Raw genomic sequence first — 11,149 nt, 5'->3', positions numbered from 1 at the left:
CAGATGGGTTGAAGTGATTGACCTTCTGGTTTTACTCCAGTTGCAGATATTCTAACTTCGGGTTTTGTAATTTGCAGTTTGTACCATATAGATGCAGTGTGGCATCTTACTTCAAGGCTTCCTTGCTAATTGTTCTTTAAGTTTAACTCCAGAACTTACTTGTCCTGAATTACTTCTCCCTGCTTTGAAGAGAATTACTGGTTTTGTAGACTCACATAAGGAACTCAACTCATCTTCTAGGAATAAAAGATCTGTGCTTTGACTTGCCCTTGTTTCTGTATGAACATTGCATAACCTGAAATATTTTATAAGAAAAATTCTAGATGTTTGATTAGTGTACCCAACTATAATCTTTAAAGCTCCTAACAATAAATGCACTTGTTGCTGGGAAATAGATGTATGTGTTTATGTTGCTTTTAATATTCTGTATTGGTGAAAATACTGGAAAATTGTTTAGTTTTTTAAAGTTGGTCATTTATATATACTCTTATTGAGTCATTTTTTTGGTGATAAAGGAATCCCTGTTTCAAACATGGTTTATCTTAGGCTACCGAAATTTCTTAATTTAGGAAATGGACTTCAAATCATTAGTAAGAGATGTGTTGAGTTTTTCTGTTTCAAAGCAACATTGAACTTTGTAGCATTTACCAAAAGCTTCCATTTAAAAGTAGAATGCTAATCACAGTGTTTGTTAAAACGGATTCCATTGACTAGCTCTTACTTGCTGTCTGTAGATCTTTCATTTTGGCAAACTCTAGAGCAGGAATCAAACTTTTTTTTTTAACTTGGTTTTCCCTGCTAGTGTAAAATTAATTATTTTCTCAAAACCACTATGAATCAAGAATTACAGTAGTTTGGGAATTCTCTGGTGGTCTAATGGTTAGGACTCTGCCCTACCATTGCCAGGGACCCGGGTTCAATCCCTGGTCAGGGAACTAAGATCCCATCCATGAGGTATAGCCATAAAAAGAAAAAAGTTTTGTTAGTTTCAGGGTTTTGATGATAAAGACCAGTAACTGTCTATTTGCAATTTGAGGTTTTGGACAAATGATAGTTCTTTTAACCCTCAAGATTTGACCATCCAGTGATGAACATAGGTTTATGATGAATGCCTTATGAAATGACATGATGTTGTAGATTTGTTTTAAAAACCCTACCCCAAAACTAACAGAACTATTACAAATGAAACAAGAAAGCAGAAAGTTGATGGCTGGTAATACTGAATAAGGAAGTTCCTTTTACTATTCTTAATCTTTTTGGATGTTTGGGAAAATCCCATAATAAAAAGTTAAAAGACATATCTTATTATTATGGTTATTCGAGTAGATGCCAGCATATTAGATATTTAAGGGCACAGTTTTTGCCATGTCTTACAGCCTTTCTGAAGGCATTTGTCTTGCAGAATCTAAAAGAGCTTGCTTTATTCTATCCAGTCCCCTTCTCAGTCCCCAGTTCTTACCTAGGTTAATTAATTCTCTTGGGAATTTGTATGGAAAAATGAGAAAACGATGCAGTTAGTAAATGAAAACTGAAGTAAGGACTTATGCTGTTAAGTAGAGTCAAGGTCATGAGGGATCATGGCAAAATGAATCTGTGGGTGGACAGCAGCTATGAATTAGCTAGGCCGCATGGAGGGTAACGTTGGGTCAGGCATTTGAGACTGGAGAATGGTGCAGCCAGTTAGGAGAGGCTCCTAGGCTTCCTGTATTGCCTCTGAGGCTGGTTGCCCAGCTGTGTTTGGTTTCTTGTGCATTTGTCCTTGAAGTAAACCTTTTGTCACTGTATTTGATTTGATTTCCTTGATTCTCCAAAAAAGGAGTGTAGCTAGTGTAGTCATTGAATGATGTAGTGTTCTAGGCTAAATTGTTAGCAAGCACTTTTTTTTAGAAGGTCAGAAATGGTTGTTACTTAATCATCTAGGCGTTCCATAGTCTACTGCCTCAAGCATTATCACAGCCATTGCCCTCCCCTGAATCATAGTTTTGTTTTTTTTTCCCTCATTTATTTTTATTAGTTGAAAGCTAATTACTTTACAGTATTGTAGTGGTTTTTGCCATACATTGACATGAATCAGCCATAGATTTACATGTGTTCCCCATCCCGATCCCCCCTCCCGCCTCCCTCTCCATCCCATCCCTCTGGGTCTTCCCAGTGCACCAGTCCTGAGCACTTGTCTCATGCATCCAACCTGGGCTGGTGATCTGTTTCACCCTTGATAGTATACTTGTTTCAATGCTATTCTCTCAGAACATCCCATCCTCGCCTTCTCCCACAGAGTCCAAAAGTCTGTTCTGTACATCTGTGTCTCTTTTTCTGTTTTGCATATAGGGTTATCATTACCATCTTTTTAAATTCCATATATATGAGTTAGTATACTGTATTGGTCTTTATCTTTCTGGCTTACTTCACTCTGTATAATGGGCTCCAGTTTCATCCATCTCATTAGAATTGATTCAAATGAATTCTTTTTAATGGCTGAGTAATATTCCATGGTGTATATGTACCACAGCTTCCTTATCCATTCATCTGCTGATGGGCATCTAGGTTGCTTCCATGTCCTGGCTATTATAAACAGTGCTGCGATGAACATTGGGGTGCACGCGTCTCTTTCAGATCTGGTTTCCTCAGTGTGTATGCCCAGAAGTGGGATTGCTGGGTCATATGGCAGTTCTATTTCCAGTTTTTTAAGAAATCTCCACACTGTTTTCCATAGTGGCTGTACTAGTTTGCATTCCCACCAACAGTGTAAGAGGGTTCCCTTTTCTCCACACCCTCTCCAGCATTTATTGCTTGTAGACTTTTGGATAGCAGCCATCCTGACTGGCGTGTAATGGTACCTCATTGTGGTTTTGATTTGCATTTCTCTGATAATGAGTGATGTTGAGCATCTTTTCATGTGTTTGTTAGCCATCTGTATGTCTTCTTTGGAGAAATGTCTGTTTAGTTCTTTGGCCCATTTTTTGATTGGGTCATTTACTTTTCTGGAATTGAGCTTCAGGAGTTGCTTGTATATTTTTGAGATTAATCCTTTGTCTGTTTCTTCATTTGCTATTATTTTCTCCCAATCTGAGGGCTGTCTTTTCACCTTGCTTATAGTTTCCTTTGTTGTGCAAAAGTTTTTAAGTTTCATTAGGTCCCATTTGTTTATTTTTGCTTTTATTTCCAATATTCTGGGAGGTGGGTCATAGAGGATCCTGCTGTGATTTATGTTGGAGAGTGTTTAAAAATATGGAACGCTTCACGAATTTGCGTGTCATCCTTGCACAGGGGCCATGCTAATCTTCTCTGTATTGTTCCAATTTTAGTATATGTGTTGCTGAAGCGAGCACTGAATCATAGTTTTAAAGCTCTATCATGTGTAGTAAGAAATTTTTGTTTCTTATCTGTACTTGACTATTGTATAATTTAGTAGTGATGTTACCTTGGTTGTTCACTAAACTTTGAATGGAATATAATAAATGATAGTAATTAGCCAGGCCTGCGCCCCTCCGTGGTCACATGACTTATCGCCTATACACTTCATACTGATTAAGAAGTTGCCTCAGCACAATTTTAGGTGGCTTTAACAGTATTTTGTTGGCCATAATGGTTTCAGATTCCTTGCTTTCGCTGTTGATTATGAAAATACATGGCCTCTAGCTAGGGAAAATGGTGTTTGAATATAAACATTCTTTGTACTGTTGTGTTCTCCCCTCTTTTTTTTTTTTTTTTTTAGCACTTTTTGTGGGCAAAAACCGGAATGAGGCGATCTGGCTTAGAAGAGATAATGCTATGCAATAAAGTTTTTTAAAAAAGCACAAATGAAATTATTTTATTATAAAACACTCAAGTCTAAGACTATACTAAATAGGGTATTCAAAGACAAGGTTGGCATTGATTGGCATTGAAGAGTGGGTGAAGGGAGAAACAATAGTAGATATAGAACCAGCAATTAATTAGTGTACAGGGGATGGCAAACCTGACTTGGTGGGAACGAAGAACCCTTAAGGTACCATTTCACAAGGAAGATTTGCTAGAAGCAGTCCTCTTTTCTCCTGTTAGTGGGTGGCTCACTGACAGTTAGGGGTGTTGGGAAATGTTTGCTTTTCCCTTTTAATTTGCACCGATGTAGAAAGTTACTATTCTGATTCTAGTGATAAGGGGTTTATGGAGAGAGGAGTTTTAATCATATTACTTCTATATTATAACATCTTTGATTGACAGCATTCTTTTAAGGTGGTTTTATCCTTTGATACATTTCCTCAGGCCCAAAAAAATGATCTACTAAAGCAGAAAGGAATGAAACCATTGCATTTAGCCTCTAGAAAGCGACACATTAAGGACTAATGACTGCCAAAAGGAAATGTCAACCACTGAGCTAGTCTACTTTCTTTGGCAGCTGCAAATCCGGTGAATCAACAGTTTTTGGGGTGTATATTTAATGTGGGTGGAGGAAAAGAGTGTCTAACATTCTTTAAGGCCCTGTTAATTTTGGCACGGTTGGACTTGGAGTCCGTTTCTACTTTTCTAAACCCAAGAAAGGCACGTGGCATAGAATAAGGATAATTCCTTATTATGTAGATAGTATTGGATAGACACATTTTAAAATGTGTTTGTGGCTCTGTTTTTATGTATTTTTGTTTGTTGTGGGTGCTAAAAGGTGGTGTGTTCATGTGTACGAGGGAATGTACACATTGCCTTGATACCCTTTTTCACAAACAGGAATTACCTGAAGAAAGGATAAAATTGTGATCCTGGAGGTTTAAGGAGCAAATTTAGACTGAATACTAAAAATTACTTTTAAGAAAAGGACACAAATTTAGGGCATTAAAACTTAAAACCAAGTATGTTCACCATGTCCTGGATATTGAAACTTTAATGTTGATACTTAAATATTCACATCTAAGGATTGGAAGAGTGATAGCTAAAGGGTATACAGGGCTTCTTTTTAGATGGTAAAAATGTTCTAATGGTAATGGTTGTATATATCTGTGAATATACTTTAAAAAACATCAAGTGGTATACTTTACCTGGGTGAGTTATATATCAATTATGTCTTAATATATACATTATAATAAGTACATATATCTTAATACATAAATGCATATCTTAATAAAGCTGTTTAAAATATTCACATGCTTTTTCACATGTATGTATCCTAATGATGTGATGAGTATTTTAAATTATATTTTCTATAGATTCATTCAACTTGTTTATCCTGTGTGAAGCAAAGAATATTTTCCCCATTTTGAGATGGGGCCTGTGTCTGTTATTGCCATCGGAATGACTTTGGCCACATTAAAAGCCTACATTGTATATATAAGTTGGCTTCTTTAATCTTCTGGCTTTCTGTTGAACAAACTAATGGTCTGTAATTTTCTATGGCTGTTTCATCTAAATTGTGAATATATCAAGTAAAGAATTGTTGAATCAAAAATAATTTTAAAAATTGAGAAATCAGATTGAACATGTATCATTTCAGAGTGACTTTTTATTTTTATTTTGTCTCTGAAAAAGTGGTGGATCTGTACAATATGCATATTGATGGCCCTTAAGCGATCATATTTTAAATACTATGGACTTTTTAATGTGATGATTCTGCATATAATCACTAGAATTTGATTAGCTTAGAACTCTTAAGAACTATGAAAAAGAATCAGCTTTTATATTAATTACATAGGTTTTTTAGAGTGAAAACTTTTTTTGATCACAGGAATATAATGGATTTGAAGGAGGAATTTTGATAGAAATAATGGTTCTCATTAAATTATAAATATATATATCTCATAGCTGTGAGATAGAGCTATAAACTTGAACTTGAGGCCCACTTGAACTTGAGGAAATTGCAAAAAAGAGGTAGCAGAGGTTGTAAGTGAAGTGGCTTGTTTAAAGCAATATTAATTACTTTGTTAGCCTATAATAGAGTTTTTTTTCCTGTGTGGGTTATTGTTTGTAGATCAACAGTATGGCTCTTGAGTTTGTGTCATACTGGCTTCTTCTGATCTTTGTGCTACACCTACCAGAACAGCATGGTTGATGCTGTAGGGTTTGCTGCTGACTTGTGGAGTTAAACTGCAAATCTGTCAACTTTGGTGAACTCAAGGGGCTTATGTATGGTGAAGTGTAGGCAGAAGTTATCAGCCTTCTTCCAGCTTTCAGTGCTTCTTGGACTTTAGAAGTATGTTCAGTTCCATCATAGAAATCAACAACAACTATACAAGCTTAAAATACATTGTTTATATAATATATATAAAATTACAGTTACTAACAAGGGTTCAAATTAGCCATAATGACTTCTTTTCAGTGTGCTTCCATTTATGTTAACCTGCTAGGTAGGTAGTACATTTTATTTGCCAGTGTTTTCTACCAGACCAAACTGTTACAGGCTCCAAAAACATTCATATGAGAGAAGGAATTTTCAGAAGTTCTTAAGCTTTTTCTGAAACAAGGGGGAAAACTGTAAACATTCATTTTTAGCTGTCATAATTTCTTAGTTAAAATGTCAGTTGAAATAGACAAATATAATCTCTTTTCCCCAGTTTTTATTGTCACTTTGTTTGGGGATATTTGTACCTCCTCCCTTTTTTTCCCCCCTTAAAGAAGACTCTCAGAGAGAAGCTTGATGATAGAATTTCAGGCACAATGGCAGAAAGTACGAAAAGATGTGTTTTGGTAGATACAGTCACCCTCACATCAGTGTGGACAGGTGCTTGTGAAGCCTATTTTGGGTGGGAATCTCTCTCTTAAGCTGATGTCCTGGGAGACAGAGCATATGTTTGCTGCCCCACGTAAATTTTCAGTGGGTTTTAGAAAGGGACTATTTGAGTAGCTTTAGCTCTTAGTTCTGTTGCTGCTTGGAGTTAGGTTCTGATGATGTTGATATTTCTTTATCTGGGGCCGAGGAGTTGGATAGAAGCTGAAAATGACAAAGATTGTATAGGCTAGTGGATTTCTCATTAGTTGTGAAGTTGTCAGGGATGCTTGTGTACATGCTCAGTCAGTTTGTGTCCGACTCTTTGAAACCCCATGGACTGTATCTACTAGGCTTCTCTGCCATGGAATTTTCCAGGCGAGAACACTGGAGTGGTTTGCCATTTCCAACTCTAGGGGATCTTCTCCACCCAGGGATTGAACTTGCATCTCTTGAGTCTCCTGCATTGTTAGGCTCATTCTTTACCACGGCTCCACCTACTATTACTTATGTTTCTGCAGAGAAATCAGGTGTCTCCTCTGTGTGTTTAAAATTCTTTTTGTGTTGTTGGTATTTAGCGGCCTGCTCTAGGGTGGTGAAGTCTACCTAATTGGAAGCTTTGTTTTCCATCCAGAGATCTGTGAACTCTGCATTTACTGATATGTGTAGGTTGTTGGCATTAAGATAAATTTCTTATTGAAAGGATTGTCAGTGGACTGATGTTGTTCTATTTCTTGACAGCTTCACTGAACTGGAAGAGTCACTCCCCAATCTCCGTCGTCTCAACACTGAGTTGGGGATGATGGTTGTGCCTATGCACACAGCATGGTTGGGAGCTTGTGAAATAGCCCCTGCTATTCTTACTACTGCTACGATTACCACTACTATTACTAATAAAGTTTAGAATTTTAAATGTTTAATACTTTAAGGCCTCTTTTTTACTTGTCCTGCTTTCCAGTGATTTCTTAGCATAGTTGCATTTCTCCTGCTGAGTCAAAGAGCTTCATTCTGCCCTTCCTCCCTTTACCATCTCCTCTCCTCTCTTTGCAGTGGCCAAATTCATTTGGAGAATCTTTCCTTTTTTATGTGCATTCTGGTAATAATATCTGAAGATTGTATTAATTTTTAGCAAATACACCCCTACTGACTGTTGCAGAGGTTATTTTATTTCTTTCGTTTCTTTTAACTGTCTTGCCTGAAGTTGGTGGCCTTATTCCCAGATTCATAATATGTTCTCTTTACTGTTAAAACGTATACTTTGCTTGGGTCTGGCACACTTCTTTATAGATAATTCTGAGTTTCCTGGCATGGAGAAGCGAGGCTCTTGAGTGACAGTGTTCATTCTCTGAATTGAGTTTTGAATAGGCCTCTCTGTATAAAATCTCTTCATTATTCTTTCCTGCTCATTTTGGATTTATTTGGTGACTGCATTTGAAGTAGATTTCTAAAAATTTGAATACTATGACTGTCCATATAGTTTATTTTCTTGTTCTCGTTTTTTTTTTTTTTTCCCTTTCTTTTCTTTTCCGATTTTTGTTTAGCTGTGCCTTGTGGCATGTGGGAACTTAGCTCCCTGACCAGGGGTCCAGTCTGAGTTGGAAGCACAGAGTCTAAATCACTGGACCACCAGGAGGTCCCTTTCATTTGTTTTTCTACAAGTCACGTTGATTTGTTCTTTGTAGTTTATTGAAACTTCTTTCTAGCACAAGAAGATGATTTTATGAATAAAACTTTTTCTACAATGTTTAAGAGAATTTACACACCCTAGAGCTGGTTAAATAATTAACTGAAAACAATGCTTAAGTGTGGCATATGTAGTATCAAAAAGACACTGGAACAGGTAATGTGAAGTCTAGAAGGTTTCTTTTCCCTTTGATGTTTATAACCTTTATTTCTTTTTAGAGTTCTAAAATGGCTGAAGGGAAAAATCTTTGTAGTTAAGCTGGGCTGGCTTAGAAGTGAGGCATGTGGGCTGGCTGACATCATCAGTCTTCACTTAGGAGATATGAACAGTTGCCCTCAGATGTTATCTGTGAACTTACTCATTGGATTAATGGTTAGTTGCTTCAGAAATAATATGGGAAAGTGGGAAAGTGTTTCATTTGCTGACTCTGATAGGTTTGTTTTGAAAAATGTAGGTCTTTATTGTTAAGCTGAGATCTTTATGACTACGGTATTGCTTTCTACATAATAAAAGGGTTTTTTAATTCTTAAAATAGGTAATATATTTACATAGTGCAAAATTAAAAGGCTATAAAAGAGTATATAGTGAGTATATATGAAGTCCCCTTTCATTCCTGTTCTCTAGCCATCCATTGTTTTCTTCTTATATTTTGTTTCCTTCCAGAAATGTTTTATGTAGATACAGTAAAGTACATACACACATATAATTAAAGATGTCTGTTTTGAGAGTTATGTTACTTAATTTTAAAAGCGACTTTACTCTGATAATCTCCTGACTTCTGCTTGGGCTCCCCCCCCCCACCCCCCCAGAAGTGTTTTCTTAAGTATATACTTTGCTCTTATGACCACTGAATTGCATTCCACAGCCCCCTTTTTTGGTCAGAAGTTTGCAATCTTTTTTCACTTCTAAGAAAGCTGTTTCCTGTTTGTCATTGCTTTCCTGCTACTTTTTTAGGTATTTAATCTGAGGCCTCTTTTATTTTCTCTACTGGGGCATCGGCTTCCAGTCCCTTATTGTAATGAAGTCTGTAAACCTCACATGCTTGGAATATTGTCATTGTGTCGTGTTTCATGTCTGAATTGTTTTTCAACCAAGTCAGATTGAGTAGCCCTAGGCTGGTTGCTCGATTATTAACTGTTCTGTATATTATTGAGGTTACTTCTCTTTAACAAATAATTACTATTATGACAGCACATCTTAGTGTATTATCTGTATAGCCAATAGGCATTTACTGTTCTCTTTGAAATGTTTATTTCAGAGTGTCAGATCTCTTTACACTTCATAATTTATTACCTTTTCTCATCACAGATGGTTTATAGTGGTCTCCATTCACTATAATAATTTTCAAGGTTTTATCATTTTACTGTAGTCTCTTTCAGTTTTGCATATCTGAAAATTCCTGTGGTCTTTAACTCATAACTCTGGCTCTTGTCCAGAAAAAGCATTGACTGATGCTTTCTGGTTTTAGAGCCCCAAAGATAATACCTCTATGACTCTTGCCTATTAACCACTACTGGGGGTTGGGGAACCCTGGCTAACAAGTCTTTTTGTGACTGATAGTAGTTGCTGCTTTCTAATATTGAACCTTTAACCTCAGCCATACAGAAGGAGTTTTTAGATTCAGTGTAGGGGATGTTGTGCATTGCCTACAGCCATGGTAGAAACACTGCCACACTGTGCTATAGGAAGAAAGACTATTAGTAAACAGACAAACAAAAGTCCTCTTTGTCTTGTGCCAGTGGAAAACATGCAGTAATGTAACCAGTGATAGATGCCTGGGGAGTGCAGTTTTAGGGAGAATTTCACAAAATATTCTGTGTTGAGTATATCATAGGTAATCGGGAGAGGGGAAACCATGTTGCCTCTTTACTGGGCTCCTATCTCACTGAGCCTCTCTTCTTATATTGCTGGGCACTATTGTGCTTGATATCTGACACCTGGGCTTCTAGGTCCCTAAATTTCACATCTTCAGGTGATTTTCAAGTTGATCAAGGCAACTGGTCTTCTTGGGAAGTTATGCTGCAGTGCTTGGGGGTAAAGGTGAACTATGACGGGAATGGATGGTTTCTGTCTTTAAGTCGGGGAGATACTCATTATAGGTACAACTAGTTAATGTGGGTGCTGCCCAGTCAGCATGCTGTTGTGCTGGAGCAGGATTCTGGAAGCCTCTATCAGGCCTGGCATTATTTTAAGTATTGGTGTGAGTGTGTGTGTGAGAGATATTGCAACACTTTTAACAGTTCCTCAGTGCATTGGGGCTGTGGGCTAATAGCCACCCCTGACCCCTGCCTCCATCAACATTTCCTGCTTCCAGGCTCAGTTCAGAGGGCTACTTTCACCTCTTTCTTAGCAGTTTTCCAGATCAATGATTTCAGCCTCTTTTCCACTGTACATCCTCTTTTCACTGCCTTCATTCTTCTGTTTTCTGTCCCATCCCTTCCTTTTTACACCGTCGTACTTTCCTTCCCAGGATCCAGTGAATCTGGTGACACTACTATAGTTTAATTATAACTGCTTTTTAGACTCTATATTGCCTTTCAAAATATAAGAAATTAGGAGTCACTTTTTTTTTTTTATGGATATACCACAGTTTATATTTTATTAAAATATTGATGGGCATTGGATTATTTCGTGTTTTGGAATATTAGAAACAAAGCTACTACAAAACAAATACATTCGCATATATGTTTTGTGTAGATACATATTTCCCTTTCTTTTTTTTTTTTTTTTTTTTGGGTTTTGTCATACATTGATATGAATCAGCCATAGATTTACACGTATTCCCCATCCCGATC

General features: G+C 36.9%; 1 protein-coding gene and 1 non-coding gene across 3 annotated transcripts in view; one reads left to right on the top strand and one right to left on the bottom strand.

Moving 5' to 3' along the window:
- CTNNA1 (catenin alpha 1) overlaps positions 1-11,149 on the top strand; it is a 171,826-nt gene that overhangs the window by 78,500 nt on the left and 82,177 nt on the right. The gene's annotated exons all lie outside the window — the stretch shown is intronic.
- Positions 3,223-3,329, bottom strand: LOC122441063. Its single transcript, XR_006269208.1, has one exon. It is a non-coding gene; the product is annotated as a U6 spliceosomal RNA (small nuclear RNA).

Source organism: Cervus canadensis, chromosome 4 (genome assembly GCF_019320065.1).
Source record: "Cervus canadensis isolate Bull #8, Minnesota chromosome 4, ASM1932006v1, whole genome shotgun sequence".
Lineage (NCBI taxonomy): Eukaryota > Metazoa > Chordata > Mammalia > Artiodactyla > Cervidae > Cervus > Cervus canadensis.
The sequence above is the reverse complement of the archived record's forward strand: the minus strand, read 5'-3'. Positions and strand labels throughout refer to the sequence as shown.